Raw genomic sequence first — 16681 nt, forward strand, 5'->3', positions numbered from 1 at the left:
TAATTGTCTTAAAAGCAACTTGTTTAGAATGATATCTTTTGGCAAATGGTAGTGGAAAAGCATACTGGGGTGATATTGGTCTGGTCAGACCAATTAGTTTCTTTTCATGCATTGGAACTCCAAAGTAACATAGGTAAAACTATGGCTTGGATCAAATGTATTATATATAAATAAAAGTGAATATATATATATATAAGTGTGAGTGTATAGATAGATAGATAGATACACACACACACACACACACATAGAGAGAGAGCCAAAGAGAAAAATAGAGCTTTTACCCAGTGCTAATATGGAAGAATTTCTTTGTATGTAGCTCTGTGTGTATGTATGTTTAACTCTTAGAGAGATAGAAAGACCATCGTGACATAATAAGTTTGACCTCTTTGATAGGGCTGTCATTTACTATTGGTTCCCTGGATTCACTGATCCTTTAGAGTGCTTGTTTTATTGGTTCTCATTTCACAGTAAAATAAATGGAGCAATGAATCACCTCTTAAATCAGCATCAAAAAAACTGGTGATTAGTCAAATTGAATTAGCTGCAATTCCTAGGGAAGATCAGGAAAATAAATTCTAGAAAAAGTGGAGGAAGAGGGAACAATAAAAACAGAGAAGGCTTTTGTTTCAATGTTCTTACACCAATAACTTGTCCATTATCTTTTAATAGTCCTGTAATCTTTTCTGTACTCTAAATTCCAATAAGGAATTTACAGAACAACAAATCATTTCTTCTACAAACCATGTGTCAGAAAGCTCAGTGAAGTGTTTAGAAATAATAAAGCAAGTGAGAAAAGAAAAAGAAACTGATAATGAGGTGAGAAGAAAAAAAATTTCAATTGAGCTTTAAAATTCAGAGAGGAAAATTTGAACCAGATCTTGTAATAAACAAGGGGCAATGGAAGTAATTTATAAAACCTGCAGAAAAGGAGTTTATATATTTTACTGAAGTGTGCAAAGTCTCTTCAAGTTTGGTAAATATTGTTTGAAGTCAAGTCTTCTGGTGAGGTGGGGAAAGTCTAATACCCCTGTCACTTATGGATCATTCTCTGTACTGCAAATGAGGATGGATGACTTTGTCTCTCTTGCATGCAACATCAGTATATCCTGAGATCACTTACAAAATTATGGATGCCCCAAACTTATCTTAGCTTGCATTTGGTACAATGGAAGTTTTGTGAAACAAAGGACCTTAAAAATGCAGTACAGTCCTCAGTCGACCCATATTTGATATACCATAAATAACTTGAAAATAATTATATCAGTTCTATTTTCTATAAACAGTGAGGCATCTGATCATAAATAAAAGTAGATATTTCTCAACTGTAGGTGACAAATACCAAGATTAATTTAATGTTAGTGTTTGCAACAAGGAGATAATGTAACTAAAGCAAATGCAAGTCAAACTGCTGTAGAAAGCCTAAAAAGCATTAGCTGATCTTAATTTTGTACTAATGTTTTTCTTTTCAACAAAGATATGGATATACACACACTCTCTCTCTGTCACGTGCTCTCTCACGGTCTAAAGAGACAAACATTTCTATAAGAATTATGAGACGCGAGCAGTCTGACACCAGTCCTATCCTGGCTTCCCCCATTTCATGCCAAAGGCAGCTACTTTCAACACTTGCAGATGTTTATTTACCTCCGCATAGCCGAATAGCATTGTCATATCGGTGTTTTTAAAACATTTTTAAATGCCATTTTGTTGCTTTCCTGCTATAGGAAATGTTAATTCTTTTACTCTCTATCTCTACCTACAGCACAAATTTCTCCATGCCTCAAATGGAGTTATAAAATAACTTTAGTTCAAAGAACATTTAGGGTTTACAGTAAACTTTATTTTTAAAATCAGTGTTTTTATTTTCTGGGAAACTTCTTTCCATTTTCTCTTTAGGGACTTTGGAAGAGCAGCTTACAAACACTTGGGGGTTGTTCCCACACAGTGACCTGTGCAGAGGTTGCTGCAGACACGTCTTCAGATGGAGCATCTGAACGTTGAATAGGCACAGAGGGCGCTTGCCTGCTCTCAGACCAGAGTCTGACCTCGGGTTGAGAAGCAGTAAATTCAGGAACGGGGGCAATTTATTCATCCTGAAATTCCTCCTTGGTCACGACTTTTCCAGCGGTGGCCTGCTCGGCCTTTTCAATAACTTCAGGATCTTTGTAGAAATAGAGATCTGGCAGTATCTCCCACACGTGTTCACGGGACACGGTGCCAGGGAGACCCACAACTTCCTGCGTCAGACCCGCCGAGTGAGCTCCTTTGTTGTTGCATTGGAATGGCACCGTCCACATAGCCAGAGGAGAATCTGTGTTACACAGAGCGAAAGTTGGCGGTTTAACGTAGGATGCGTATGTGAGAGGCTGGTCATCAGCCCTGGGATCTGTCAACGCCACAAGACACCACTCCAGGAAGGCTGACTAAATCTGGTTCGTGGAGATTCCAGGAGTGAAGCGCCAGGCAATGCGGTTAGCTCCTGGGGCAGCAGCAAACTTCACCACAGCCCACTGACTGGAAATCCAGGAGGATGTTACACTGACTTCAGCAGGGTTTTCAATGGCAACAGTGGCACGAGCTGCCGACAGAAGCTTCTCCCAGGTCTTCTTTATTTTTGCAGTAGATGCCCTTGATTTTCCTTTTGTACATGTATTGTTCCAATTGGAAGTCAAGGTTGGTACCACCTAAGTGGGTTCCTGCTGAAAGGGATTTGAGGACATCCTCCTCCTTCATCTGCAGGATATCAAAGCTCTGATCATTGTTTAAATTTCCCTTTAAGTTAAAATGGGAACCCAGGACTGGGCTACATTTTACACCATGTTTACTTTTCCTTTCTTGAACAGTTTTTTATATACTTTTGTTATTAAGAATACTGCTTTTTTATTATGTTCTATGTTATTCTATGTTCTATGTTCTAACTCTCCCTAAGTCATTTAAAATAATTATAGCCATTGGGATTCTATCAATTTCTTGGAGACGACTCTCCAGGGCCTTCTAATATGCTCCAACAGAATTGGCCATGGTCTTGGTCTTGGAAATTTCATGATCCTGAGCTCTACCTTCAACTTCAACTTAGAGAGGTCCATTTCTCTCTTTCCCGAGGTTGAGTTCCCTTTCCTGTACCCCATACTTTTCTCCTTTCTGATCTGTTCTCTCATTAGAGTGAGGCAACTTTATCAGTAACTTTGAGGAAGACTGCCTGGGAAATAAGCCACTTGAGAAGATTGCAAGTCTGAAAATATCTTTAGTCTACCCTCATACTTGACTGATAGTTTTGCTAGGTATAATGTTATCAACTGAAAATAATTTTCCCTCCAAATTTGTAAAGTATTTCTCCATCCTCTCCAGTTTCAATGTAACTTTGAGAGATAATAGCTTTTCTAGTTCCAGATCTTGATCATACTCTCTCTGGAAGCTTGTAAAATTTTCTTCTTACACCTCAAGTCCTGAGATGGCTCAGTTTTACACATCTGTGTCAGCTGGTTTTCAGCTGTTGTCCTGGGCACAATGTGCTCATATCCTTCTTTTCTAAGGGATTTTCTTGAATTATTATCTCATACTTTCCACTTTTTTCTCATATCTTTGTGAATTTCCAGTTAGTCGGATGTTGAACTTCCCAAAATGTCCCTCCAATTTTCTTTCTTTCTTTTTTTTTTTAATCTTAAAAAATGACAGAGCAAGTGTAGCTCAGTGATTGAGTGCTTGCTTCCCACAGATGAGGTTCCTGGTTTAAATCCCAGTACTGCCTTTAAAGAAGGAAAGAAAGAAAGAAAAAAAAAGGTCTGCCTTAAGATTGTTTTTTTTCTTTATCCTTTTTTTATTTTCTGTAATTCTGTGAAAATTTTCTTTACTTTCAAAGGTTTTTTTTCAAAGTTTTAATTTTCTGCTTGTTTGTTCTATATAGATCCTATTATTTTCTCATATGTACAATATTTTTTCTTAATTCTAAGCATGGTAGTAATACTTATTTTTTAAATTTCCTTCATCCTGCAAATATTTACTTCCTCCAAGTTGCATGACATTTTGTTCTCTGTCTGTTCATATTGGTGGTACATTAAAAGCTTTATTAAAAACACATAAGGATAGTTTTCCTATTTTAGGCTCCACAGTAGGAAGATCTGATTGGACTGTTTTACTGGGAGAATTGCTTTAGTACTTCAGCTCTTTCTCTTCATCTGGTCAAATTTCTGAGAGAAGAATCTACCAGATACATGTCTGCCTGCCTGCATCCTGGGAACTATATGGGAGAAGAGGGCTAAGGGGGTCTCAACCTTCATTATTCACTTCCTCTGAACCATACCCCACCTTCAGCCATGTCTTATAATCCAAAGACATTTGGATTTTACTCTACCCAGTTAGTAAACCTACAGTCTTCTGACATGGTTAGGGAAATGCAATTGTCAACTGTGGAGCGTGTGATTGGGGACCTATGGGTGTGTTTCTTAAGCACACTCCACAAATCCTCTTGTTATTATCCCCCATTCACTCCCAACTTCTTTAGTGATTTTCCTTGACATCCAGTCCAACATTGATAGATTTTCCCACCTCTTTATTTCATATATCCTTCTATCATTGAATGTATTACTCTTCATTTACGATGCATATTGTTAGTTTGCTACACAATATTTATTTCTCACTCTTTCTTACTAAAAGAAACTGAACTCTGTTTGCTAAATATTTGCTTTTGCAGAGTCTCTTGCAATTATATATGATCATGTGACACTGTTCCAGCCAATGAGATATAACCAGAAATCTGCTGAGATTTCTGTAGACCTTCAATTAAGGCTTCAGAATAAATAAATACCCCAATGAATGATCAGATTCTATTAAAATATCTTGAGTTGGAGACCCACACTTTTAACTCATTAAATGACTCATTATTTCTGTAAAACTGAAGGTTCTGATTTTATAGTTCTAGCTCTACCATTTTATAACCAGAGGGTTGTAATTCAGGGATCAGCAAATTATAACTCATTGTCTATTTTTATAAATAAAATTTTATTTGAATAAACACACACACATTCTTTTATATGTTACCTATGGCTATTTTCACACAATGACAGAGTTGAGTAGTTGCCACAAAGACCTTAGGGTTCCCAAAGCCTAAAATGTTGACAATCTGACAATTGTCAATATTTACAGAAAAATGTTTACTGACCAATGCTCTAAGACATTTACCCTCTTGAAGATCTTTTTTTGACACTTAAACATTACAACTTCTGAGTAATTTTTAAAATATTCTTTGGTGTGTTTACTTCAACTAGAAGCTATTAGAAAAGTAGTAGGTAAACAATAAAGTTGTCTTTGCACCTTGTGTCCTTTCAAATATTTGAAAACAATGAAGTATGGTCTCCCTAAATTATCTCTTCTTTAGGATAAACTATACATAGTTCACCTAATTGTTTCTCATATAGCAAAGGTCACTCTAATTGTCAAATATTTTATTTCATTTTTTAATGTCACTACTTAAACTCTGTACCCAGAACAGAGTAAAATCCCACAATATTGTATGATAAGCATAGAGTAACAACTTCTAAAATGTTTTTTGTAAACTAAATTCCTATTATCTCACCCCAGTATTATGTTTACTTCTTAACAGCTATATCTCAATATTGAGTGTTTGAAGTATAAAATTTTTTACATGTTTTGAGTATCTCATTAATCATCGAAATTGATATATAGGTCTTTCCATTTATTCCTGTTATGTTTCATCTCACCTATCTCTACCTACCTTTTATTTTTTGTTTAATGTTTCTCTCCCCTTTCTCCTCACCCTGTTGTCTGCTCTCTGTGTCCGTTTGCTATGTATTCTGTGTCCGCTTGCGTCCTTGTTAGCAGCACTGGGGATCTGTGTCTCTTTTTGTTGCGTCATCTTGCTATGTCAGCTCTCCGTGTGTGCAGCACCACTCCTGGGCAGGTTGTGCTATTTTTCATGCAGGATGGTTCTCCACGCAGGGAGCACTCTTTGCTCATGGGATTCCCCTACGTGAGGACACACATCAGCACTGCACATGGGCCAGCTCATCACGTGGTAAGGAGGCCCTGGGTTTGAACCCTGGACCTCCCATGTGGTAGACGGATGCTCTATTGGTTGAGCCAAATCCACTTCCCTACCTACCTTTTAAATCTAAATTTCAAATATTTTATTCAGCCACTCATTATTTTAGCTATTCCTCTAAAACTTTGGGTCTCTTTTTAAATTTAATACCAGTGAATGTCAACTTGTTGAAAAGAGAACTTGCCTAAAAGCAGAGAGAGTCATTTCATCATTACCACCAGATTAACCTGACTATACATAATAACTACATTCAGTAAGTATACATAATAGCTAAGATTTTTCTATTTACTATGTATCAGACCTATATTAGTCCTTGCATGCCTTATGTTATAAAATCTTCATGAAAATGTGGAAGAACCTGAGGCCCAAAAAGGATAAATTCAAACTCAAGTACCCTGACTACATAACTGGAACACTTTTCTACTAAGACAGATTGCTTCTCCCTAAGGGAGTGTTAAAACATATTTATTTCCAGAAGAAGATCTAATTTCATGTAATTTCAACAGAGGGGACTAGAGGTATGATGGGAAGAGGAACAGACATAAATTATGAGAATTTGACTTGACTTGAGCTTTTAAGACATTTCTTTGGATAGAAAAAAGACTAACTGAAGTCTTTGTGGGTGGATTGCTGGCACTGCTGCACCAATTCTTCTCTCAGTTCTCTTGGGTTTTTACTTTTATGTAATGATAATCTCATGTATTAAGACCTCTCTTTTGTCTTTATTGTCTTTACTATTCTATTTATTGCTTTGTTTGTTTTTATTGAAGGTCCAGTTTCATAAACTTTGAGTGTAATCTTAAGGATTATGTATTTGTACTATGAGAAAGCTAAAGGAAGTCAGAAGACAGTCACAGATTAGAGTAAATGAGGATGGGAAACTGCTTTGTTATGCAAGGTTTGATACCTAGTATTAACCACTGAAGTAATTGTAGCCACTATATTGGCACTTAGTGTTTTGTATAAATGGATGTCTGGACACTATCTTAGAAAAGTATAGGAACATTGCCCTTTGGCTTTAACAATATTTACCATTTAAACTTGTGAAAATTTACATGATGAGCAGTGTTTCAGTAATGAAATATTCATACAAAGCAGGGAAGACTATTTTTAACACAATACTTACTTAAATGTGGAAAGTGGTGGGTGACATAGAAGGTTCAAACTATAGAGATACTGGTCATAAGAGAAGGGGCTTTTAGAGGACACTTACCAGAAATCAGTAGGCTTGGCTCTTTCATTTGCCCCCAAAGCAGCTAAATCAGTGGTTTTCAAAGGAGCCACTAGTGGCTTTCTTTGGAAATATGGTAAGAAGGTAATCATCTTTTATTGTCATAATGACTGTCAATTATTGTGGGTACCAAATATTGTGCAAAGAATCTGGATGATCAGTTCTACAACTCTCCTATATACCATTATCTCCATTGAAAGTCTTTAGAAAAATCATCTCTGAAGGCATAGGTTCAGCTTTAAGTCTATAAACCACACTTGGGGAAAGAAAAAAAGCCAACAATAACTTGCTTTAGTTTCCTTTTCCACAATCATGATTGAAGCAATGGGAAGAATTGCCTGAGCTCTAAAATGAGAGCTAGGAATGCTGGGTTTTACTTCTAAATGTAATTTAATATATGGTATGAATAACTTTGGACTACTTATATAGTCCGTTTCTCCACCTGTAAAAAAGAGGATAATGCTAGTGTGACAGAAAAATCATCTGAATTCATTAGCAATGGTGAAGTATATTTGAAAAGGTAATGCGGTGTTTCAATGTATAATTTTATGCTCAGACAAAACACATGCACTACCCAGTTGTACCAATGCTCAGCAGTTACTATGGTTGCATAACAATTAATGTGTCCATTTATGCATCAACTGTCATGGGCTCTCCAACCTTATGAAAGGGAATGTTTCTGATTTCAAAGCATGAGAGTCATACCTAAGGAGCAAGTCAATAAATTAAGAATACATGATGAAATTACCTGCTATGTTTTCCACAGTCTCCATTTTTAGCCTGAGGGAGGAATGAGCTTTTAAATTTTTCCATAACAATGGTCTTTTCCAGAGAGTTAATAATCTGCAGATATATTTTGGAAAGAAAAACAACTCCAATTGATTTTGAAACTGTAACCTCAATTAGCAGGCTGCTGGCTCCCGTGAGGCTTGTTTACATTATTCTTTGTCAAGATCTCCATTTAAAAAAAAACATATTAAGACTATGTTTTCAAGAAGCAAATATTCATATCCAGGCACTTGTTTTTTCAAATATGCATATTTGATAGTAATCCATGCAAATGATATTGTAAATCATCCTATAAATCATCCTGTAAGTCCATCCTGTAAGCCATGGGTCCTGGGTTCTTTTCCCAGATATATATCCAATTCATTTTATGATTTCATACAAGTAATTTTAACTTCTCTGGGTCTCAGTTTCCACAAATGTATAATTAAGAGTCAAAGAAGCATTGAACAGGAAGTGTAGCAACAATATATTGATAATTTACATATACCAATAAGTATCTCTAAGTATCAGTAGGCCCTGGGCTAAGTGGCTCTCTCCTTACATTATCTCATTTAATTCTCTCAAAAACCCTTTGAAGTGGGAATTATTAATTTGTTTTTAAAGTAGTAACTGGTTGAGTAGCACCAGAGCCTATGCTTTTAATCACTACTCTAAATCATTCCAGAATGTTGCTACATGACCTGCACAGGATAAATTTAGTTTAATATTAAACATGTCTGAAGAGTATATAAGTTATTATTTGAGGCACTAAAACAGTTGTTTACTAAATAGAACCTGGTGGTCAAAAAGGAGTAAACTTTTGATGTGTTCCCAAGGAAGTTGCTAGGTAAAGATCACTAAATGTGGTAAAAAGATAAGATAGGAGAAAAAGGAAGATGCCAGAGAGAGGACTGCCAATCAGTCAACAGAGAAACTTTTCCTACTGTGTTCAGGATCAGCTCTTTCTGAGATTTAACTTTTTAAATTTAAATTTCTACTAATGGTCTTATATCTCTAAAGATAGAACTCTGGTATTCCATACCCCTAGGGGTACTTCTATCATCACCAAAAGCACTCTTGATAAGAAGGCCAGGGATGAAGGAAGAGAGAGAAAAGGCCAGGAATTTGACACAGTGCAGCCAGTCAACACAAAACAGTTCTACAGACTGAATTCCTAAAGCAAGGTACTTTTCTTTGAATTCATATTTAACTGTAAATTAAGACACACATATTTACAACTATAAACTAAATATTTGTGCATTATTTCTCACAACATGGCCTTTCTGAGCCTCCAGTTTTGTTAACTGAACATATATTTGAAAGCCCAAAGTCCCAAGTTCTTAACGGTATTTCAGAGCCCTGTCTTCTCAAGGTTTTTCTTTCATGACTGAGCAGGTCAACAAATTTTGCCCTCTTGACCTCTAACTTAGTGATCCAATAAACTCGACGTCTCCAGGCCTGTTCCCTTCAATTCCTGATTCTTAGCCCCACCTAGCATATAGTATCTTTGCATAAATCAATGTTTTGACTTAATTTTTCCAAGACTAAAGCCTCTTTTGACTTTTACAGAAAGAAGGGATTTAAAAAAATTATGAAAGCAGGACTTACTGGAAGGCCAGGTTATAGGACATATGGATACAGACCGTATTGTTCAGTTTTAACTGAGTCACCTCAGTTTTTGTTGGTACATTTTAAACCTAATATCGTTAATAATTGATAATGATTACAAGTAACGGATCTGAAGTTTTCAGGATAGAAGTAAAATTTTCTTTTTACCGTTTCTACAGTCGTGTGATTATGAGGATCGTGGTACCCAGAGTGCAATTCCCAGTGAATAAAAAGAAGCTTTAACATATAGTCATATCTAAAAATAGAAAGAGAGAGAGAGAGAATGACACAGTAAATTTGGCAAAAATATTAAAAGTTTAGTGGATCTAGGTATCTGGGTGAAGGATATATTGGAGTTCTGTATGTGAAGTTTGTATCAATTTTTGCAAGTGACCTGTAAGTTTGAAATTATTTCAAAATAAACAGTTAAAAAAAGAAATTCAGTATCATTTGATGTATTATATATCCAAAAAAGTGCAAGAGGCTCTTTTGAATTCCATTGAAATACGTATTTTTTTAAAACGTAGCCAATATTTGTGGAGTATTTCACTGCTTTAAGCACAAATGCAAGTTTGCCCCCAATGACCAGAACAAGAAAGCCTGAGAAGATCATTCTAATCTTACATCTTCTGTTTGAAGGTTGTCTCTCAGAATAGAGATTAAATTGAGGTGGTAAAAAGAGGAGGTGAAAAGTGGCTATACAGATTGCTAGAGTTAGAAAAAGAAACATCAGAAATGTTGCAATCCATTAAAATTCTGTATCTACCTTTCTACCATTATTATTTTGGATCTAGAAAAATTTTATTGCATCTTTAACCCAAGCTATAGTATAGTCTTCTTATTTCAAGGAAACAAAGCAAGTTTATGGGACTATCAACTGTGATCTTAGTCTAAGATATATGAAGAGAAAGGAGAAGTGTACATATCACTATAGATAAAGCTGTTTCACATTTTGTGTTTGTGCTGGGAAATGCAGGAGGCTAGGTCTGCTTTCTATTTCCTTCAAATTTTGTTGTATTTATAGAAATTATGAATGGCAGAACACAGTTTTAATGCCTAATACCAAATATCTACTCTTTAATTAATGAAATATAACTATGGTCACTTTTGATTTAAATAAAATTTCTTGATGACTAAATTGAAAATTGAAAGGTCTTTGAGGGTAAGCACTAAAATGTGCAATTCCACACATCTATAGAAACTCATATGTACTTAGTGCTCAGAATTTGATGAAGGAATGAGTAAATGTGCCCAAACTAGTGTTGTTAGCACTAAGGCCTGAAAAATATGTTCTACCATTAACAAGCTCTATAAATACTATGGGGTCAAGAAACCAGATGGTCCACTCAATTGGTTGAAAAGAGTTTAATAAAAAGACTACTGGCAAAGGCAGGGTTTAGGGAAACTAACAGTAGAAGAGCAGTGCTCCGGGGCTATTAAAAGAGCACAGAGTTGTTACCACTTAGTACTGAAGGGGCCGCCATATAAGGTTAGCTGTAAGGGAGAGTAGCCTTCAGAATTTGTCCTGTAGTAGAGGGAAACAGGCAACACACAGCAACCAGAAAGTAAGGTAAACAGCAAAATAAATACTCTCTCCTGCTGATCTCCTATCAGTGTCAAAGAGAAGCCAGAGGGAAAGTGAGCTATTGATGAGTCTCTGGTGTCAGCCTCCCCTTATGAGAAGCAGGGTATGGAAACATAGATCAGCTATCTTATTAAACATTACTTTCCACCACTCAACCTCCCAAGTCCCCAGCAGTATCTAGGGTTGTCAGAGAAACTGGAGTCCTCCTTCATGTGGGAAAATACCTGATTTCAATAAAAAAATATAACCTATCAAATTCTGACTTCCATAACAGATCGATGAAGAGGTGAAGATTGGCAATGCAAAAGAATTTACACAGCATTCCCTTTGAAAATAGCTACCTTAATTACTTTATTTTCGCTAACATTAGCTAAATGCATTATTAATGAGAATAAATGATTGCCATAATCACCTATTTTTAAATTTGCATTACAGCATATTGAGATGAGAAAGTGAGCTGCCATGGCTTCAAAAACAAGAGAGTAGGATACTTGTGTCTTTTTAACTTCTTGTTAGCTGAGTTGAAGACTAAGTATCCAGATCTTCTCTAAGAGTTAAAAGAGAACAATATATAATTTGCAATCTGAAGAGAATATGAATGACATAAGCTAACTTTTCTTTAGATTGTACTTATTAGATTTTATTAACATACATATTTTTAAAGATGCTTTAGAGTAAATAAATATTACATCAAAAATATATACCTCACTCCCTCCCCCTCCCATACTTTCCCACATTAACTACATCTTTCATTAGTGTGATACATTCATTACAATTGATGGACACATATTGAAGAACTGTACTAGTCAAGGACTATAGTTTACATTATACTTTACACTTTGCACTGCAAAATTTTATAAGTTTTGACAAAACATATAATGGCCTGTATCCCTCATTGTCATGTCATGCAAGACAATTCCAATGTCCCAAAAAATGTCCCCATATTGCACTTATTCTTCCTTCTCCCTACCCTCAGAACCTATGGTGCCCACTGCCTTTATATCAATGATACAAGTTCTTTCATTGCTAGAATATTCGTAAGCCTACTTTAGTCCGTATTTGATTTCTGTCCTTAAGTTTGTTCATTCCTCAGTCTTGAGGTTTTGCAATGGTGATGTCCACCCTGTCTCTGATTGAGAGAGGGCTTAGATCCCATGCGGCAAATGGATGGAACTGTATTGCTTGCAGTTGGAGACACTCTCCACTTCCTGGGATGGGTGTTGTCCTGGGTGAGTCCAGTGAACTGCTAAGTAGGTTTTGCAACTCTGCTGAGATTCGGGTAAAAGCTACCTTTAATAGTTTAGTGAAATTCCATGTAAAGGGTGTAAAGGGTACTAGAATAAAGACCCAAGATGAAAAAGAGATAGTGGAACTCTTTAGGAATTTGAGCCCCAGTTTTTTAGAATTCTAATGGTAAAAAAAAAATGCTATTTTCCCCTGCTCCTTTATCTGCCTACCATTACAATAACTCAATTTTGCTCTTAATAACCCACATGTGTTTGGGGTATTACAAAATCCCTCTTTTGTTTCCTTCAGAAAATGGGTGCTTTCTTCTTAAAGAACAAACAAACAGAAAGATACTAAAAATGAAATTGGGAAATAGATGCCAAAACCAGAATTAGTATTCAGAAATCCCTAATGATGCTGTAATTCCCAGAGGGAACTATTTATTTATATAATGACATTCAGTTAATTATTTATGGAAGTAAAACTAGGGAAAATTCCTCTCTCACTGACTTTGATATTCACACACTGTCCCTAGAGGCCTTCTCTCCTGCCATGTTGGTTTCCATTCTGGGAATCAGAAAATCTGCAATTGCTGCTGACCTTGACATCACCATTTTTAAAAATGAAATTTAATGATAGTAATAATGATTTTCTCTGTGTTTATAAAGCCTGCCATTTTAATGACTGATTGTTCCTAGAAACTAATCATTTTTTCCATATATGTAGAGGAAAGACATTAAGTTGGAATATGTTAATGGAGTTGAGTTCAAAAGCCAGGGTCAAATATATGTGCTCGTTTGACCAGTATTGTCAGCAGAGATGAAACCATTCAGTATCTAAGACTTAATGGTGCTGCTTTACAGATTTGGGAATGCCAGGTGCAGCTAGGTGCTCCATAATAGTCCAGAGAAAGACCCAGATCATTGTGCTTGGCAAATGGGAGGTAGGAAAAGTGGAGGATGGAGGCAGTCATTTATTTAAAACATGAAGTCTGAAATTTTCTTTTGCAGTAAAAAAAAAGAGAGTGTGTGTGTGTTAAAATAGAGCAGGTTTTTGATGGTGAAAGCGTTCTAAAAATATCAATGTTTTATGACAGTATTTCCCAGAAAATTATAGAGCTCCCCATACAAGAAAAGCACTTCCTGTGTGAGTAGTTTCCACCTCTGTACACCCATTTCTGTTTCTGTGATCTTTTAAATCTCTATTTGAAAATATAATTTTTTAATAGCCACTCAAGAGAGAAGTACTAAAAGGAATAATCTAATGCTAATGAAAATAATAGTCAAGGGTACAGATCACTCCCACTCACTCTCAAATCTTAATGCAAGGTCCTGCAGGGATCATACTGAAAAGTTATCATAAAGGAGCATGATTGGTAGCCATTACTGATTCAAAGGCAAATGTGAACACATAATGATCCAAAATATCTCATTAATAAGATTTGGTCTTATAACAAAGACATGCAACTTTATTGTACCCTCCATATAACCAATAATTCCTAGTTCAATCTGCTGAAATAATTATAAAAAAGATTTAGGTTTGTATCAAAGACCTACACTTTTAACGTCCTTCATATAACTACTAAACCCTACTCAATCAACTTACTTAGAAAATTTTCACTCTGTCTAGGGAAAATTTTTTTTAGAAAGTCTTTATTCTGATGGCAAAGAAGAATGCTATTGCAATTCTTTAATGCCTAAACTTTTCTACTCTGATGGAGGTTCCTACAAAAAACATGAGCAAGAGCAGGATTGCTATTCAAAACCTTTAAGCATGTTAGCTACAGTCCTGTGCTGATGATCACTTTCGTATCTTTTGGAACTATACAGAGATTACACAATTCTGAAGACAAGGGATGGAGAAAGCAAGCCAGAACTGTGGGCAGAGAATGGTTTTTCTTCCTTCAAAATATGACCTTGTATGTGTTGCAATTGAATGCCTGAAGATGTTAAAAGGGAAAAAGAAAGACGCTTGCCAAAGTTGTGAAACTGGTGGCTTGGAGGAGAACATCATTCAGCCAGAGAGCGAATATGTTAGTCTTATTAAAAATTGGCATCCTTCACAGAATTATACACAGTAACATTGTCCAAAATTCACCAGTCTTATAATCAGCTATGCTTTCTTCTTTCAAAACACTAAAAAAGCATAGTTTTAAATTCCAAAACAATGTGTAGCTAGGTGATTTTGTAACTAAACTCTAAAATGATATGTTGAAGGACTGATTATTCTCTGCTTCAAACAGAAAAGGATATGAAATTACGGGAAAGATGATGGAACTATTATTAAAAGGAGTTAAGTCCCATTTTTCTCTGGTGACTTGTGGAGAAGACTATTTTAGTTGTAGAATGTCATCAATAGTTAGCAGTAATGGGTGACCTTGGACAAGGAAAGGGATGACAACCCAAGAAACAATGATCTGGGGTTAGTGCCAAAAGAAAAAAAGAACTGGCTCAACCAAAAAGAATTCAAAATTACTTTGTTTAGCCCCTGCAGTAAAATTCTGGGAAATGTTGAAAGGTTGAACAAAGAAGTAAAGGTATCTCAAGTCTCACTAAAGCATACACAAAAAAGAATAATCCACTGATTAGGTTAAATATAGATTTATAGACTAAGTTTTTCCCGGAATTCTCAATCTATATATATATAGATGATGCTGTTAATGTCTAATAACTTGGATTTTATTGTCCTTATAATAAAATTTTTAGGTGTGTGGTTAATAATAGATAGTTCCAAAAGCTCTGGGAATGGGGAATGGAGGAAGATATACTATCCAGCAATATTCCATAAAATTTAATTATCTGGGTAAGTTAGGAAAAAAGTGTGGAGATGGGTACATTATATATTGTAAACAGGTATTTGTATTCAAGATAGGTGATTATTGCTGCCAATACTTTCATATTCATTATGATGTTTAATACTCATAAACCAAGATCTCAAAAATATATAATTTAACTAAGATGACACATATACTAAGTGACACCAGTCAAATTCAAACTCCTACATTCATATTCAAGGTCTGCTTTCCTCATGCAACTATACCATGAATTGTGTTCCAGAGTAAAGAAAGTCATTGAATATGACATTGTTGAAAAGCCATTACTGGACAGTTATTAGGCTGGTACAAAAGTAATTGCAATTTTGCATTGTTGAAATTTGCCATTTGATATTGGCATACATTCTTAAATAAATTTGGTTATGGTTATGTTATACATCATTTTAATGTACACTTCTCACTTTATGTTTTTTTGCTACTGACTTATTACTTGCTGTTTATTTTATATTTATTTTAGACTATGGAAATGATGTTAGATGAAAAGTAAATTTGAGCAATTTTCTTATTTGAGTTCAAAATGGTTTGTAAAGCTGCAGAGACAAACGCATTTGGCCCAGGAACTGCTAACAAATGTACAGTACAGTGGTGGTTCAAGAAGTTTTGCAAAGGAGACGAGAGTCTTGAAGATGAGGAGCATAGTGGTCATCGGAAGTTGACAAGAGAGAATTGAAAGCAATTATTGGAGTTGGCCCTCTTAAATTACACAAGAAATTGCTGAAGAACTCAATGTCGACCACTCTACAGTCATTTGGCATTTTAAGCAAATTGGAAAGGTGAAAGAGCTCGATAAGTGGTTGCCTCATTGATGTGGGCTATGGGTGGGAGGCTGCTCATTTCTTCGTAGATAACCTGAGCTGTATGTGTCCTGAGCTGTGCGTGTGGGGCAGTGAGAAGCTGCAGCCCTGCCCTTGGTAACGATGGCAACAACCCCAGTCCCAGGAAAACAATTTAGAAATGCAAATTCTATATACATACCAGTCAGTCCAGAGAGACTCTGACAATAGTGATGCCAAAGTTTAAATAACTTAAACTTGGCCTCAAAGGGGGATATAATGTATCCTGTGCATGAATTCAAATTTATCTAATTCTGTATCCAAGTGTGCCTAGAAATCCAATTAAGAAATATAGGCCCTATAGGCCTTGAAAGTTCAAAAAGGATGTCGACTAAATGTATTCAAAGTTGCATCCAGACAGAAGGTGGGTAAGATGTTAATTCAAACTTACCTGGAATGTGGGGGATATGCTAATTCAAAACCTATCTGGTACTCAGACAAACAACTAACAAAGAAAAGTCATTTTCTTTCATAAAAGCACCATTGGATTCCCCACCCTTATATTGTCTGTATAAAAAGGACCCAAAATTCTATTCAG

General features: G+C 35.7%; 1 pseudogene; it reads right to left on the bottom strand.

The window, feature by feature from the left end:
• Positions 1–1892: 1892 nt before the first annotated feature.
• LOC101440274 (small ribosomal subunit protein uS2-like) lies at positions 1893–15956 on the bottom strand (annotated as a pseudogene).
• Positions 15957–16681: the final 725 nt, after the last annotated feature.

The sequence above is a fragment of the Dasypus novemcinctus genome, chromosome 4, assembly GCF_030445035.2.
Source record: "Dasypus novemcinctus isolate mDasNov1 chromosome 4, mDasNov1.1.hap2, whole genome shotgun sequence".
NCBI lineage: Eukaryota > Metazoa > Chordata > Mammalia > Cingulata > Dasypodidae > Dasypus > Dasypus novemcinctus.